This window comes from Suricata suricatta, chromosome 15, assembly GCF_006229205.1.
Source record: "Suricata suricatta isolate VVHF042 chromosome 15, meerkat_22Aug2017_6uvM2_HiC, whole genome shotgun sequence".
NCBI classification, from domain to species: domain Eukaryota; kingdom Metazoa; phylum Chordata; class Mammalia; order Carnivora; family Herpestidae; genus Suricata; species Suricata suricatta.
In genome coordinates this window covers 43,923,001-43,941,172 of record NC_043714.1, presented here as the reverse complement: position 1 = coordinate 43,941,172, position 18,172 = coordinate 43,923,001, and positions in this window count along the sequence as shown.

The window sequence follows — 18,172 nt, the reverse complement described above, 5'->3', positions numbered from 1 at the left end:
CTCCCTGTCTCTCTGCCCCTTCCCACTCATTCTCTCTCTCTCAAAAATCAATAAAATTAAAAAAAAATAATAAGGGTTCAAGGGGAGCATAAGGAAGGGGAAGTGAAGGGAGTCAAAGGAGAGAAAATTCTCCCAGATGGTCTTGCTTATGTTCACCTCCCTTTTAGCACAAAAAATGCTTCCCTTGCCTCCTGATGTTGAAGGCAGGGATATCAACTTACACATTGATTTTGGATCCTACCAAAATCCCTGTTTCTGTGGTGTATTAGAATTATTACTTAAAAGGCTTTAGATTCTGCTGGTCCCGTGAGATGAGAGTCGGAGTTTGGTATCATTCTCATTATTGTATCATTGGTATCATTCTGGAGTCTCAGAAGCTGGAAAACCCCACTTTTTGTGAGATACTGGATGCTTCATAACCTTCCAATGTTATTTTCCCTTAGTATTTATCATACCATCTTGACTTTTTAAGTACTTGATTTATATTTGTGAGTTTTCTTTCTTTTTTTTATGTCACAGTCAGTTAACAACTGAACTGCAGAGAAAGGACTCGCATTTTATTTAGAATTGGCAAAATAGGTTTCATTTTGCAAGCCGATTTTGGTTGATTTGATGGAAAACCATGTTTTTTTAAGAATTTATTTGAGTGAGAGGGAGAGTCTGGAGAGGGAGAGAGAGAGAGAGAGAAAGAGAGAGAGAATATGAATATGTGTGAGTAGGGAAGGACAGAGAGAGAGAGAGAGAGAGAGAGAGAGAGAGAGAGGGAATCCCAAGCAGGCTCCACACCATCAGCACAGAGCCTGACATGGGGCTCACAGTTTGTGAGACCACAACTGGAGCCAAAATAAAGAGTCAGCCACTAAGCAAACAGCCACCCAGGCGCCCCTGCAAAACCATGTTTTGAAGAACATTGAAACTGCTTCCAGGCCCAGGAGGAAAGAGCTCTATGATCCATTGGCAATGTCTGCCCTGATACAGGACAGAGAGTGCAACATGCCTCTCAAATATTTGTTATCCTTGACTTAGTTCATTAAATATTCATTGAATGTAAAGTGCAGATTTTTTATTTGTTTTCTATTGTCTTTCATTTTCAATAAAGGAAACATGGTTTCTGACTTTACAAAATTATAATAAATGGCAGACACATGAACAAACAATGAAAATACAGTGTGAAATAGCCAATAATGAAACTGTACCAGTGGAGAGAGAGGGGGAAACAATGACAAGTAAGGCCCATAACCAAGAACAACTAACTTTATTATTTTTAATTTTTTATTGAAGTATAATTAACACACATTGTTATATTAGTTTCAGGTGTACAACATATTGATTCAATGATTCTCTATCTCTCTCCGTGCTCACCACAGTAGGGGTAGTCACCATGCAATAACCGTACAATAATATTACAATATATGGACTATATTCCCTATGCCATACTTTTTACCTCTGTGATTTATTTATTTTATAACTGGAAGTTTGTAGCTCTTAATCCCCTTCATTTGTTTTGCCCATCCCCCTATCCACCTCCCCTCTGACAACCAGCAGTTTGTTCTCTGTATTTAAGAGTTTTTTTGTCTGTTTATTTTGTTTTGCTTTTTAGATTCCACATATAGGTGAAAGTATATGGGAGTTGTCTTTCTTTGGCACTGGACGTAATACCCTCTAGGTCCATCCATGTTGTCACAGATGGCAGGTCCTGATTCCTTTTTATGGCTGAGTTGTATTCCATTGTGTGTATACAACACACACACACACACACACACACACCACATCTTTTTTTTCATTCACAAGAGAATAATTTTTTAAAACACTGGCTTTGTGAGTCATTCAGAAAGATCAAAATCCAGGATAATATGAGGCTTATGAGAAATGCTAAACAAAAGGCTTTTTATAAGGTATATTTATATTAAAACCATGAACCAGGTAAGACTATGATCAACTCAGGCATCTAGAGGGGCTCAGGCAGTTAAGTGTCCAACTCTTGACTTGGGCTCAGGTCATGATGTCATGGTGAGACTGAGCTATGTGTCAGGCTCTGTGCTGAACCTGGAGTCTGCTTAAGGTTCTCGCTCATCCTCTTCTACTCCTACCCCCCTCCCCTTAAGAAAAAAAAACGAAGATCAATTCTTGGGAGAGATATGTAATGCTAACGTAAGAACATTGTATAAGACCATTACAAGAAAAATCATAATTACTGAATAACTTCCCATAATTTTCCACTATGTAAGGTGTTTCTACAAGGCAGTGCATGAGAATGTTTGTTAAAAAGTGTATTGTCAGCTCCCACCTTAGAGGTACTAAGCCTGAATCTCTGGGAGCAGCAGGCTGGGAATATGCGCTTCTAACAGGTTCTGTGATTGGGACTGTGCTCTCAGGATTCACAGCACCACTCTCATGGACAGAACGACGACAGCTACAAGGAAATGACGTCCAAGATAAGCGAGGAGATGCTAAGAGAGTACCAGCTGCCTCAGATGACTTTAGTTCTGCAAATCCTATGAAACACATCTAGGATAATAAAGTAACTTGCAGATGTGGTCATATGAACATCAACATCAATCTTTAAGCAGTCCTAGAGAATGGCAGAATCACTAGAAACTTGGGGATAGGAAAATATTGGTTGCCATTATGTGGCAAAAGGGGGGATTTGAGAAAATATATAATTGTCAGTTTTATATGGATTCCCAGCAAAACTTTGTAAATAGTTAACAGTGTTTGTAAGCACTTAAAAATGCAGTGTTGATCATGAAGAGTCAGCTAGGAGTTACTACAAATAAACCTATATGTGGCCTTTCATTTTTAGCTGCATCAACTCCTTATTGAAAATAGTTATAAATTATTAAAAAAAAACCTATACATACTAAACTGGCCCATTTCCTTTTTCTTTCTTTAAATATTTATTTATTTATTTAACATTTATTTATTTTTGAGAGAGAGAGAGAGAGAGAGAGAGAGAGCGTGAGTGGGAGACAGTCAGAGAGAGAGGAAGACACAGAATCAGAAGCAGGCTCCAGGCTCTGAGCAAATGGTCAGCACAGAGCCTGACATGGGCTCGAACCCATGAAATGTGAGATCATGACCTGAATCAAAGTCAGACACTTAACCGACTAAGCCCTCCAGGCACCCCTTCTTCTTCTTCTTTTTTTCATAAGTCTGCTAAAACAGTGGAATGATGAAGTTAGTTTATATTGAGTTTTCCTAGGCAGTTGACACAGTGTCTCATGATATGCTTTGAGCAAGACTGAGAAATCTGAGAAAATTGGTAGAATCATTATTATTTATTGAGAACCCACTATATGACAGGAATAGTGCTAACCATTTTGTGAGTATTAATTCGTTTAATCCTCAAACCGATCCCTACAAAGTAAAAAAAAAAAAAAGTTTACAGATGAGGAAACTAAGCAGAGATTAATCAGGTAATTTGCTCAGGATCATATAGCTCGGGTTTGAGGGGTCTACTCTGAGATCAAAGCTTGGGCACCTAACAATTGCACTATATTTCAGAAAGGTGGACTTACAACTGGGTAAAAGGCCTGTATAGAAAGTGTTAATCTGTAGATTCATGCCAACTGGAGGGAATCACTAATGCCTGCCATGAGTCTACAAAAATGTACCAGACTTGCTCAACAATTTTATTGGTGAATTAGATAAAGTTTAGAAGTTGTGCTTATCAATTTTATAGATGTCAGAAAGCTAGAGAGAAGATAGCTAATACTGCAAATGAGAGAATCATGATCTAGAATGCTCTTGGCAGGTGGGAATCACAGGCCAGAGCCAGCAAGATGAAATTTAATAAGGACCATGGTAAAATCCTATACCCTGGTTACGAAAGTAAGTACAATTAGGAACACCCTCCTTAGGAGCATAGTACAAAATGTGGAAAGCTAGGAAAATCATTAGATCCATTGACATAGTCAGTCTCCTACAGTTTGAGCTCAATATGATAAATATGCAACAACGGCCAAATGACCTCATGTACTTCTCTCACTGACTCTCTGACCTCCACCTCCCCAAAGCTGAGGCCACCCTATTTCATCTAATCTGAGACGTCATTGATTACAAGATGCACCAGGACTTGGAACCACTGAGAAATGGGGAGGGAATGTTGTCAATGAAACTAGGACACAGGGTTTTCATAGCACCTAGCATTTTTATTTTGTGATAATTGAAAGAACCACTTGAACTGTAATGGTTCTTTGAGGCAGATGTGGGGGTCATTGCAGCTCCCGACTTGCAGCTGTTAGCTCTCACCCAGGAACAGGCTTTTTGGGTTTTTTTGTATTTTGTTTTTGTTGTTGTTTTTTAATTCTCAAGTTAGTTAATGTACAGTGTAGTCTTGGCTTCAGGAGGTTTTTAAGGACACCAGAAAGACACCCGTGGAGTCAGAAAGGGGGATTCATGGAATTAGAGTCACACTAACCAGCCTCAACAGAAAGCCCGTGCAGAAGCATCATCAGACTTGATTGGAGGCACAAAGGCAAAGAACCTCGAAGTGAAAGGACTTAGTCTTCCATCTTAGGATCACTACAAGAAAAATTCCTCATGCTTCAGGGTCTAGGACTTGGGAGGATTTCCAGGATCATGGACTTGGCTATTTCTCTGAAAATTGTTCAATAGGTTATTTCTATCAGTATATAGCCAGGAATGCAGGTTGAAGTCACTATTGCTGATGCTGAAATTAGCTTTTTAAGTTAATTGATTATGAGTTGCTACAAAAGAAGTTTAATAGATTCTATCACATCAATTGTGCATAGCACAGAAGGAAAATATAAGAGAAATCAATAGGTTAACGTATCCCCAAATGTTTCATTTGGAGCCCTAGTCTGAAATGCATCTCACTTCAAAGTTGGGTTTATATGTCTTGTTTTTTCCAAGCACAATTGTCCTCTGTGCCACCAGGAACATCAGTGATGCAGCATTTATTTAAAGAGTTCCTTCAAGGATTTTCTTCAAGCCAACAGCTGCCCCATCTACTCCCTGTTTCAATACAAGTCCTTTATCTTTTTAGAAGGTATCAACAGAGGATTTCAGAAAACAACTGGAATTTTATTACTTCCTGAAATGGTCCTTAAATTGTTTGTTGAATGAGAAGTTGATGGGTGGCTGTTGCCCATTTGTGCCATTAGTAATATAAAGCAGGTTGGTACATATGCAGGCAGCCTCTGCTATTTCATGTCTGGTGCCTGGCCAGCAGCAATGATGAAATACCATGGATCAGAAGATGCATCTTAATTCCAGAGATGTTAGATGTGAAGAGATGTGTACCTAAGAATTGCTAAATTTCAGTAATTACGTTCTACCTGCAGGTTGGACCTCATCCAAACTTTGGGATCTGTACTGTCCTGTAACAAGGGAAATTCAAGAGACTCTTACATTCATGGATTTGATAGTCACAGTTCTGCCTACTCGATATAACTTAATCTAATAACCCATCCTTTTGCTAAGAGAACAATTTGGATCCTCAGCTTCCAGGCAGGGGCCTAAGTCGGTTGCCCTACTGGAAAGTGACTTCAGATGACAATCAGCAGCCTGCCTCCATGTGCCTTCCCAGTCCTCTCTACCTCATGGAATGGGCAGTAATCATCACATACTCAACAAAACCTTTCCCGAAATGAAGTTGGGAATTTCCAGATGACAGGATGCCGCTCATAAATATTACAGAGAAGAGCATACACATTGAACTCAGGCTGACCAAGGTTCTCTTCTGACACTTACTGGATGTATGATCTTGGCTGAGCTCATCTTGCTAAGCCTCAGTGTCCCTGTTGGTATAATTCCCCATTGGTATCATAATAATTGTCATCATTAAATAAGGTAATGTGTATAAAATGCCAAACATTGTGGCTGGCATGTACAGTGAATAATAAATGGTGTATCAGAATGAATTTCAGATGGATCAAAGATTTAAACGTAAAAAGCAAAATCATACAAATAGTTGAAGAGATGATGTGGGAGATGGTTTTTATAAGGTCAGAATGGAGAAGGCTTTTAAGGAAAAAGCTGAAAATGAAAAGATGGATACATTTGACCACTCAAAAAAGAAAACTCTCTACATAGAAAAATATACCATAAACAGGGGCACCTGGATGGCTTGGTTGGTTAAGCATCCAGCTTTGGCTCAGGTCATGATCTTACAGTTCATGGATTTGAGTACCGTGTTAGACTCTATGTTGACAGCTCAGAGCCTGGAGCCTGCTTCAGAATCTGTATCCCCCCCGCCTCTCTCTCTGCCCCTCCCCTGCTCACACTCTTGTCTCTCTCTCAAAAATAAATAAACATTAAAAAAATTTTTTTAAAGAAAAATATACCATAAACAAAGTAAACAGCCAAATGGCCAACTGGAAAAAAAGTAGTTGTACCATATAACGCAAAGGGTTAATTCCCTTACTCTGTAAACATCTTCTAATTAAGTAGGAAAGTCAGAGTGCGACCAGCTGTTTGGTTTTCGCACCCTCCCTCCACAGTGTGTTTTGCTCACCTGGCAGGACCTCTGCCCACCACCAAGGACAGGTGCTTCCTCTCACTGCGCTCTTCACCTTGGACTCCATTTCTTACCTCCTTCTAGGAATCTCCCACTGGATGTAAGCCCACAGAGAAAGGAAAGCCTTGCCCCTCCACTGGCCCCAGGACCCGCCCCCCCCAGCTTCCTGGTTCTGAAGATGTTAGACTGACTCGCCCCAGTGAGGCTGAGCTCTCATTAGGATAGAGCTTAAAAATATGTTTCGTTTTAGGGGGCTTGGGTGGCTCAGTCAGTTAAGCATTCAACTTTTGGTTTTGGCTCTGATCACAATCTCTCAGTTCATGAGTTCAAGCCCCATATCAGGCTCCATGCTGGCTGTGCAGAGCCTGCTTGGGATTCTCTTTTTGCCCCTCCCCCACTCATGCTCGCTCATTCGCTCTCTCTCAAAATAAATGAATAAAACTTAAAGAATATGTTTTGCTTTGACATAGTATTAAGATCATATTCAGGGAGCAATACTCTGGAATATTCTGCATTGATCAACTTACGTTACTTTCTTAGATAAAGGGCAGTGCATTGAAAGGAGGGCAGTCACCTGTGGGGTAGGAATGAAAACTCTGTCATTCAAGAAGCAGCTGAAGGAACTAAGGATATTAAGGTTTTGGGGAAACTACCTGAAGGAAACACAACTGTCCTTGAGCAGGGGAGGGGCTATCTGTCCTAGGAGGTAGGTTAGGCTTGCTGGGTATAGTAACTAACTGAAGGCAGAACTCAGGGCAAAAGGTAGAAGTCATAGGAGAAGATTAAAAAAACTTCAGAACAATTAGAGCTTTCTAAAAATGGAATGAATGCCTTTTAAGGGATCGACCTCTCTGTAGCAGACATATAAGCAAATGGTGGATGACGGACGTTTGAGGAAGAAATGCTTTTCAGAGAGGCTACCGACAGCCAACCGAAGACCTGTCTGTGCGCCTGTCTCACACACATACACACCATCCGCTGCCTCCCCTTCTGCACTTTTTCTTTGTAGCATATAGCAACACCTAACATCCTGTATATTTTACTTTTTTATCTTGCTTATTGTTAATCTTCCTCAACTAGAGTAGAATCTCCTGGAGATGAAGAATTTGGCCCCTTCTGTTTATTGCTATATCCCCATTATTTGGGACATCCTTGGCACATCGCAGGTGGTCAGTGCTGAAGGAATGAATGAACGAATGGTCATTGTAGGAGACTCTGCCTGGGGTGAGTTAGTGGGTCTGAATATCTCTGGGTGCTTTCCAGCTTTAGTATCTTGAGAGTTTCTATGTCCTATAAAGCGTGCCCTGTGGTTCCAGACACTTGGGGCCACCTTTGGCTGAAGAGGCATGTGAGTGAGAGGATCATCAAGGCCATGTGTGCATGTGGCCGGTGCAGAGCAGGGACAGGCGAGACTGTTGGGAGGGTGGAAGGCTTCAATGAAGGGAGTGATTTGAGACATGAGCTACAGAGAGGCAGGCTTAGGTTTTGGATGGGAACCGCAGCCTTTGAGCAAGTTACTTAATGTCTCCAAGGCTCAATTTCCTCATTTATAAAAACCTCGTAGGATCGTTGTGAAAACGAAATGTGAATCACTGGGCGCTAGGCCAATCACAGAAGTCTGTTGTTCAGAAAGTGCTTGCTCCCCTTATGGCGACTGCTGTTGAGCTATTTAACTTGCGTTTTGATTGGGGAGACTTTCTAAATAGAGATGTGTGAAAAGGACTTGCAAAGTAGAGGACAGGACCTCTGCCAAGGCTTGCACACCAGAAAGCAAAAATTATATTGGAGCACCAAGGTCAGAAGTAATGAGTCTAGACCCAGTCTGGGTTCAGATCCTGGCCCTCAGTAACTGGATGACCTTAGCAAATTCCTTAACCTCTCTGTGCCCTAATATCCTCATCTGTAAAATGGGGCTAACAACAGTGTTACAGGTTGTTGTGTGGATTGAATGAGTTACTGCGTGTAAAACTTGGAACAGGGACTCAGAACAGTGATGCTGTGAGCACGCTACATGTGTTTGCTTGAGGATTCTCATGTGCTCTGAAGAAAGTCCACCCATCTCTGTGTGGTTGAAGGGGATGAGGGAAATGTGGGAAGGTGGGAAGGTAGGGGGAAAGAAAATAAGGGTGCCATAGCATGTGAGCTCCTCCAGAGCTCACGTGTGCTAAGTCTGGGCCCACATTCACGGCCCAGCTTATCTCACTCATCTGCTTCCCACAGAAAACATCTCCCAACTGCCCTGCCTCCTGGGTTCCTGGAGCACATTGGATCGGTCCTTTCCACGCACTGCATTGTATGATCATGTATGTTTTCATATTCTGCCTCCCCAACTCAATTGTGAATTCATTGAGAAAGGAAAGAAAACACCTCTCATAGGCCACAGTTAACCCAGTTTCTTTCCACTACATTCTGCTGTGAGTGTAAGAGGGATATGTGGGTGGGTAAGAACAGCCTTGGAATCAGGCGGTCTTGTGTTTTAATCCTAGCCTTCCTACGTCTAGGAGTTGGTTCACCTTACTAGATCTGTTTCATCATCCATGAAACGGGGACTGTATCATCTTCTACCTCATAGGGCTGTCGTAAAGACTGAGATCATGCAAGAAAAGCATTTAGCACAGAGCCTGTGGCCATGGTAAACACTGGGTAAATAAGGCTGTGATTATGCTCAAGACAGAAGAGGACACTGCTAAGAGTGATCCTATCAGAAGCGCAGTCTGTGCTTTACCGTGGAGTGGAGCAAAGAGAGCAGGGTGAGGCCCCCGGTGCGACAGTCCAGCGTCGCAGTGAATTCTTAACTATCATCTTTGGCCCACGGCACCCCAGCCCCCAACATGGAAACACCAATCATTTAACCCCATGAAAATGACAGTCTTGGTTTCAATAAGAAAATGGTAAGTACCTACCAGGAACTGTATCAACAGCAATTTCCTGGCTGGGACATCGTGCTGTAGTAACACAAGGAGTCACCTTTGAAGGAAACTGGGGGAAGGGTGGATGGGGTCCCTATTATTTCTTACAACTGAATGTAAATGTACAACAATCTCAGAAATCCTTTAAAAATAAGTACCTAAATTAACTCTTATTTTTCACACCCCCTCTCTTATGGCCTTTCTCCCCAATTCCCTTGCATAGGTCTTGAGTATCCTCGGGTCCTACACACAAGAGCACCTAAATTGAAGAATATTGATGCCCCACCAAAAACATAGTGAGAAAAAAAAATAATGCACCATAATTGAGTGTTCATTATCTGCCAGAAGGGTTCAAAAGACTTTATATATAATAACTCTTTTAATCTTTATAATAACCCTTGAGGTTTTTATAATCCTCATCCTACAAGTGAGAGAAATCAGGCTTTGAAAAATTAAGTAACTTGTTCAAGGTCATGCAGCACAGCCAAGACTCCGAGTTTACTGGGCTCCAAAGCCTCATTGACCACTAGAGATCTCATAAAATCTGAGAGTTCAGTCATTAAAAACAACATTTTAAGATGTATTCTTGATAACTATTGGGGTTTCCTTTATCTGTGCTCAACAGATTCTATAGACTGGCCCCCAGGAGTCATGCATTAAGGAACGGCAAACCCAATCTCTTGCCTCTGTCAAGCCCTTGCCCAAAGTCTCCTTGTCCATGAGACCTTCTGTGACCACTGTATTAAATGCCTGCAACCCGGGGCGCCTGGGTGGCTCAGTCGGTTAAGCTGCCGACTTCATCTCAGGTCAGATCTCATGTTCGTGGGTTCGAGCCCTGCATCAGGCTCTGTGCTGACAGCTAGCTCAGAGCCTGGAGCCTGCTTCCGGTTCTATGTTTCCTTCTCTCTCTGCCCCTCCCCCTCTCATGCTCTGTCTCTCTCTGTATCAAAAATAAATAAAAACATTAAAAAAAATTTTTTTAATTAAAAAAATAAATAAATGCCTGCAACCCACCCTCTGCAACGTCCCCACACACAACTACCGTGCTAGGTGACCAATTGTCCCGGTCTGCCAGGAACTGCAGGGATTCCTGGAATACAGAGCTTTGTATTCCTGGAATACAGAGCTTTTCACTTTTAAAATCAGTACAGTCCCTGGAAAACCTGGAGGAGCTGGTCCCCCTACCTTGCTAAGCCACCTTATCTCCCTGCCCTGCGAGTCAGGCAGCCTTCTAGGAGCAGAATATTCCAAGCAGAGGCAATAGCTATACAAGGCCTTGAGGCAAAACATGCCTCGTAAATCAAAGAAAGAGCACGGAGGCGTATGTGGCTGGAGTGGAGTAGATGGGAGAGAGCATGGTAGGGAATTATGACAGAGAGCGAGGGCAGGAAGCAGATCATACAGCACCTCGTAGTCTCAGTAATGGCTTCGGATTCTGTTTTAAGAACAGACGCCATTGGAGGGTTCAAGAAAAACACTGACATGATCAGACTTACATTTAAAAAGTATCCCTATGTTGATAATAAGTTGGGGGGGGTGGGAAGGCAGGGGCAGGATAAGGGCAGAAGCAGGTTGCAAGATGGTGACTTGGACCAGGAGGATGGCAGTGGATAGAATGACAGGCGGTTAGAATCAGGGTGTCTTCAAAGGCAGAGCTGGATTTGCCAATGGGTTGGATGTGCGGTAGAAAAGAAAGAGGGGAGTAGAAAGTGATTCTAAGATTTTTGGCCTGAGCAACAGGGGAGGAGCAGGTTCAAGGCACAAGTCAAGAGTTCGGTGTGGGAAGTGTAAGTTTGAGACTCCTATCAGAACACAAGTGAAATGCTGAGTGACAGTTTTTAGGCAGGTGTCAGTCTGGGGCAACTCAGAGAGGCCAGAGACATAGAACCAGACCCTCGCCTCTTACAGGCTAAATGCAATGTGGAGTTCTGCATCGGATCAAACAGAAACGGAACATTACTGGAGAACTGGTGAAACCCCAGTGAAGTCTAGAGTGCAGCAAATTAATGTACCAATGTCAGTTTCTTCATTTTGAAAAATGCCATAATGATATAAAATGCTGATAATAGGAATAACTGGGTAAGAGATTTGAGGGGGCTCTCTGTCATACCTTTGCAACTTTTCTATAAATATAAAATTATTCCAAACCAAAGAGTTGAGGGAAGGGCAGAGGGAGCGAGAGGAAATGGAGAATGAGCCATGAAAAGGACTAGCAAATACTTCTCTCCAGATAGAATAGTTTGTCTGTGGATGGCCGTTGGGCTCTGCTGAAATTCTACCGCTACCACTGTCAGCTATTTGGCAAAGACTCTATTTTCCTACTTTTAAAGCAAATACTCCTGGGGTGTGTGGGTGGCTCAGTCAGTTAAGTGTCTGACTTCGGCTCAGGTCATGATATCGCGGTTCATATGTTGGAGCCCTGAGTTGGGCTCTGTACTGACAGTTTGGAACTTGGAACCTGCAACCTGCCTCAGGTTCTGTGTCTCCTTCTCTCTCTGCCCCTCCACTGCTCACGCTCTGTCTCTGTGTCTCTCTCAAAAATAAACAAATATTTGAAAAAAAATTTTAAATAAAGCAAATACTCCTATAGAAAGTAATCCATTAATCATTGTTAGTCATTTATACCTTAGTATAAATGAGTTTATCAGATACTTTTCTGAAAGCAAGTGGGACAAGAAGGCAGGAAATCCGGTTTGCTTCCTTCATAATTTAATCTAGGACTAAACATCTTGAGTGGGGCACTTTATGCATGTTTTCTTTTTGCTTTCATTATTTTACCCAAGTATAAACTCATCATTCTTAAGCCTGTTTCTTTTCTCTCTCTTTATTTTTTTAATAGTTGCTTACAAAATTAGCAAAATTGGGGGCAGAAACTTATTTCTCCCTTGGTTACGAGTGATTTTAGGAAGTTACATTTTTCCTACTTTGCTTCTGGCAGTAACCCAAGGGTAATTCACTTTAGAAAACCATATCTGAAGCCCCAGATGGCATTGCCTAGCCAGAGGATGATGGTGGGAATGGCAGTCTCTCTGAAAATTGCATGTTCTTGCCTTATCTCACTGTCACAGAGCCTCAAACTTTTTACTTCTCCTGTTATTTAGGCTGAGTGTACTGGGTTCCTGGGAGTAGGAGAAAAGCTCATAACAAGGTGAGAAGCTTTTATATTTAAAGAAGCAGTTCTCCACATCCTTTTTATCTGAGTCACATATCATGTGTGGAACTTTATCATCCAACATTAATAAATGTCTCGTGAATGAAAGCAATAAATATATTTTGAACTGCCTGTGTTTTAAATAAGAAAGGTCACAGTGTTGCAAACAACAAAACTTTGACTTTTCAAGGATGATGAAATTATACTTAAATGATTTTGCTTTAGTTTATCAAAGCAAAAACTTGAACTTCCAAAGACAGAGGGAAATATATGCTAACCAATTAGGAACCCTGCAATTTCTACTAAACTTTAAAATACAATTGAGGGGCGCCTGGGTGGCTCAGTCGGTTAAGCGTCCAACTCTTGGTTTCAGCTCCTCATGGTCTCACAGTTTGGGGAGTTCAAGCCCCACATCTGGCTCTGTGCTGACAGTGCAGAGCCTGCTTAGGATTCTCTCTCTCCCTCTCTCTGTCCTCCTCCACTTGTGCTGTCTCTCAAAATAAACAAATAACCTTAAAAAATTTTTAAATATAAAATGTAATTGAATTCATTATTTCACGTGAACTCATTTCCATAAAATGTGCATTGTTGTTTTTTTATTAGGAAAAAAATCCAACCGTGGTATCCTTTTTCAATTTATAATGCTGTAATAGGGCTTTTTGATCTTTGAACACCAAAGTTCTCCTCAGCTTAAGAGGCCTGTCCTCGCCTTCAGGGCCAATTTATTAAAAAAAAATGAGAACCTGCCCAAAACCTCATTAAAGAGAAACACAAAACCTTTTATGTTGATGGGATGTTCAGCCTAAAATGACAGTGCTAGTGGAACCAAGGATCTTTGTGTCAATTGTAATTTAAAATGCTGTGTTTTTACCTGGAAAGGAAAAGGGGTCCTTAGCTTGCCTTCACACACTGATGAGGTTTCTTGGGCTTGGGTGGTTAGGAAGGACCCTTCTGGAAAAATAATATTTAAGGTGAAACTGAGCTTATTTTCATTTTGTGCTGGGCTCTGTGAATTCTGTAGCCAGTTCTGTTTGGTATAGATCAGCGCTTTGTGGGATATTTGCTCAGGGGATGATCAAGAAGGAGCCAACCATGCAGATGGATGTGCCAGGCAGAAGGTCCAGCGAGTTCCAAGCCCTTGCAGTGGGCACAGCTCAGCATGTGTAAGCTGGGTTGCGAGGGCCCTCATCCACCCTGCAGCCTACTGAAGAGCCCTCCTGGAGTTTTACAGTGCACAACCTCCACATCTGTACATGGTAGCCTTGTGTTTGAGTAACAGAAAACTCAGTTTGGACAGATCACAACAAGGTGGAGGAGAGCCATTGTAGACAGACTATTCCAAGGGGGAGTAGAGCGGTGTAACATGAGACGGAACAGTCAGGCCAGGACCAGATCACATAGGGCTTCATAGACCATGGTGATGAGCTTGGATTTTATTCTGAGATGAGATGTTTTAAGCAGATGAATGACACAATCCAATTTACTTACAAGTTACTCCAGCTTCAGTGTAGAAAATGGTTGGAAGGGGTCAAAACAAAAGCAGGGAGACTGGTTAATAGTCCCGGTCAATGATAATGTCATGATGGCTTGGACTTGGGTGAGAGCAGCAGAAAGTGAAGTGTGAGCTGATTCAGGATATATTTTAGAACCAGTAGTAGTATTTACTAGTATTCTTTATGCCTGGTTTCTGCTGACAACTACTAACCTTTGTTTTATGTCATAGGAAGTCACTAAGTTCTCAGTCAAGGTCATCTAACATGTCAAAGTTGACGGAGTCCTGTCTATTAGAAGAGTATGCAGCTGCATAGCAGATCTGGGTTTATTCAATCTAGCTTATAAAGTTATGCTCCTACATGAAACAAGGAATGAAGGATTTATGAATATGTTTGCTTTTGGTTATCAAGAGTCTATTTCATATCAGTAGGAAATGAAATCAGAAAAAAATAAAACTATCAATAGTACTCAACACGGGAACTGCTGTATCATAATGACTGTGTTCCCATAGTGATCTCACAAGATATGCAAACATCCGGGGCCACTTTACAGTCAGCACATGATTTAGGATTGACACTGAGCCCGTTAGTAGATGGTAGGAGTCTGCCTGTAGCTGCAGAGGCCTCTCAACAGGCAAAAATATTTACCAGGAGCAGGATGCTTGAACCTGCCATAGTATTCAACTAACTTGAAAGCACCCTGATGCACAATTGTCAAAGATTTAGGAATATAAAAGAAAAATCAAGTTGAGCACTTTGGGCTAAGCAACTTTGTTTGGTGCCAACTCCAAGGTCAACCTCAAGACTAATGGGCAGCCTAGAGAATAAAGTCACATTGGTGGACTTTGTCTTTGATTCAGGGGTCCAGCGCCTCCAGCGAATCAAGCTGCCTGAGCTTTAAAAATCTGTGATTCATTAAGCGACTGACTTCCGCTCAGGTCATGATCTCACAGTTCGTGAGTTCGAGCCCGGCATTGGGCTCTGTGCAGACAGCTCAGAGCCTGGAGCCTGCTTTGATTTCTGTGTCTCCCTCTCCTCCCCTGCTCACACTCTGTCTCTGTCTGTCTGTCTCTCTCTAAAAAATAAATATTTAAAAAATCTGTGGAAGGTAGGATCAGCAGTGCCATGGACTTGAACTTGAGTCAGGCTCTCTAGTCATCAGGCTCTTCTTTCCAGCAGTGGGCTAATGGAGCATGGTGGGTGGAGGGGTGTGACAACGATTTTGCTTTGCTCTGATGCTGGGGTGCAGGCCACAAAGACAAAAGGCAACATGACTATGGAATGCTTGGGAAGAAGAAAAAGCCTGTAAACCAACCTGGTGTGTCAAAATTAGACTCAGGGTGGGTCAGCTCAGGCAAACAGGAGGCAGACGGAACCTTGATAATTTCAGAAACCAGTCCTACAGATGGACAGAGGGCTGTCATCCAGAGGACAAGTTTTATAGCCCAGCCGGGTGTCGGGGAGAACGCAGAGGCTTTCTGTGTAGGCATAGTCTTCGGAAGAGAGCAACAGTGGCTGACGGGGCACCTTCTAACGAGAAGATTAGAAGCAGAACACACGGCTAGTCCTGGCTCTTGCCCCTAGCTGCGGAACCCAGGGCATGTCCACTAAGCCGAATTTCAGTTTTTCTCCCTTGTCACCAAAGATCACTCCTCAGTGGCCGTCCTGTGTGTCACTGCTGCAGCATTTGACACTAGTACCTGTCCTGACTTTAAAGCTCCTCCTATCAGGTTCAAATGCCAATTCTGAATCAGTGGGTCTGGGGGCAGGGCCTGGGATTCTGTATTTCTACCAACCTTCCAGATAATTAGGTGCTGGTGGTCCGTGGCCCGCACTTATAGTAGCAAGGCCCTAGCCTGGTTCCTAGCTCTTTGAGGCACTAAGTGACATTTACCTCTCCCTGCCCCTCTCTGCTCCTCCCTCTTGGCGCCTGTAACGTTTTGCCCCTACCACTTGCACCTGGCTCCCCACACCATACTTTAGTTAGCTGCCCTGTCTGTGTCTCCCACTAGACCATGAGCAGTTCGGGGGTAGAAACTGCACGGTCTTCCTTTCAATATCATCAGTGCCCTGTGTTGGGCCAGGAATATAAAAAGGGATCAATCCATGTTTGATGAACTACGCCTGTCAATGGGAAATGAAAATATCAATGCTGTCTCGATGAGTTGTTGTCATGAGCAAACGTGGTAATGTGGGAGAGAGAGCGTGGAAACGTATCATATGGTACAAATATAAAGGATTATTATCAATCAGCTTTCTGCTCCTCAGCAGTTCAGACTCCCGCAGCTGAAACATGTTGGCTGGGACAGTGCTTGGGTGCTGATGATTATAACAACTCAGAGTTATCTATAGTTTACAAATACACCAAATTCTCTCCGGGCTAACCATGGCGGCACTCTCTGTCCATGCTGAGATAGTAATCATAATGATGTAAATGAAAAGGGTGTATCTTTCACCAATCAGTCAATCAATTTTGTGAAGCAAGCCTCTCTCCCCAAGTGGCGCTGGGCTTTCTTCTCTACCACCCTGAAATGAACAAGAGATACCCATCAGCCTTATGCCTGTTTGGAGGTGGAGAGGCTGATGGGGGGAAGGCAAGGTCAGAGGTAGGGTACATGTGAAGGCAGGTCAGAACCGGGCTGGAGACCAAGGGGAAAACCCCCATGTCCCTCTGCGGGAGGGGTGGGGGCCGCAAGGTGGGGGTACTCTGTGTGGCTTTACAGCCCCAGGCACAACCCTGCCTGTGCCATTAGCAGAGATGGGGGTGGGGGAGACCATGTGCCTTAAAACTAGTCATTGGGTGGAACTCAGTCCTGGAAGAAAGGTTATACTTGCAAGCGCATGCTGCGATTCAGCTGAAACACATTTGGGTATATTTTCCATTTGTGTTGCAAATATGTTCTTCTCAAGAAGAACAGAGCCCCACACATAGGGGGTGCTGATAGTTTAGAATAAATTAGAGGCAGGGTGGCTAATGGAATTCCAAGTCTATACTCATCAAGGCAAAAAAAATCAAAATTCTTCTGGCCAATTCTGAGTGGCTTCGTGGAAAAGGTAGAACATATGGGGAAGGAACACACTTCCCAAAAATTGGTCCCAACCTACCCTTTCAGCCATTGTTTCCAATATGTCCAGACGCTTTCTTTAAAACCTCTCCCCAGAGTATCCTTCCTCTCTCTTTTACTTTTTCTTTTTTTTTAATTTTAAAAAATGTTTTATTTATTTTTGAGAGAGAGAGAGAGAGAGAGAGAGAGAGAGGCAGCGTGAGTAGGGGAGGGTCAGAAAGAGAGGGAGACACAGAATCTGAAATCAGGCTCCAGGCTCTGAGCTGTCAGCACAGAGTCTGACGCTGGGCTCGAACCCACGAATCGTGAGATCATGACCTGAGCCGAAGCCAGATGTTCAACCGACTGAGCCACCCAGGCGCCCCCCTCTCTCTTTCTCTTATCGCTGCGTTCCTGCATTCCCATCATCAACCCTTTCATCTCTGATGGCTGGCCTAACATCAGGAGCAGGTCTATATAAGGGCCATAGAAGCCTATAATCTGCAGAAGCCCATGAACCTGCTTCCCCGTCCACGTCCAGCTCTGGAACACTCGTGGCTCCAGAAGAAAACTTAAGATTTCGGCCTTGCACAACCTTCCCCTGCTGCTCCTGGGAGGCGGTGCTACTGTTGACGCACTTCGGAGTTGTAGCGCCTGGGGCCCCGGGGGTATCTGACTGCTCTTCTAGAAACTGTGTAAGGAGAACTATGGCAGGGGAACGTCCTGCCTTTTGGTAGTATTGCCCTGAGGACTTTGCATTTAATAACTAAGTCTGTGCCATCATGCAGACATACAATTTTAAATATAGTAGATTCAGTAATACGTGTACATAGACCAGTATCCCTGGATGATCTCCTACGTCCTTTCTCCTAGATGCAGCCACGGTTCCTGGTTTGCGAGATGATCATTTAATTCATGAGATTTAGCTCTGGTTACTGGTTAAGAATCTCCAGGATGGCAGATATTTTTCCCTACCCTTCCCACGTTTTCGACTCCCTCGAAGACGCTCTGTAATGAATGTAAGACACAAAACCTGGAGGTTGTTTGCTGATGTTTAGTTCAAATTCTAACCAGGCTCTTCCCTGACTTGTTGA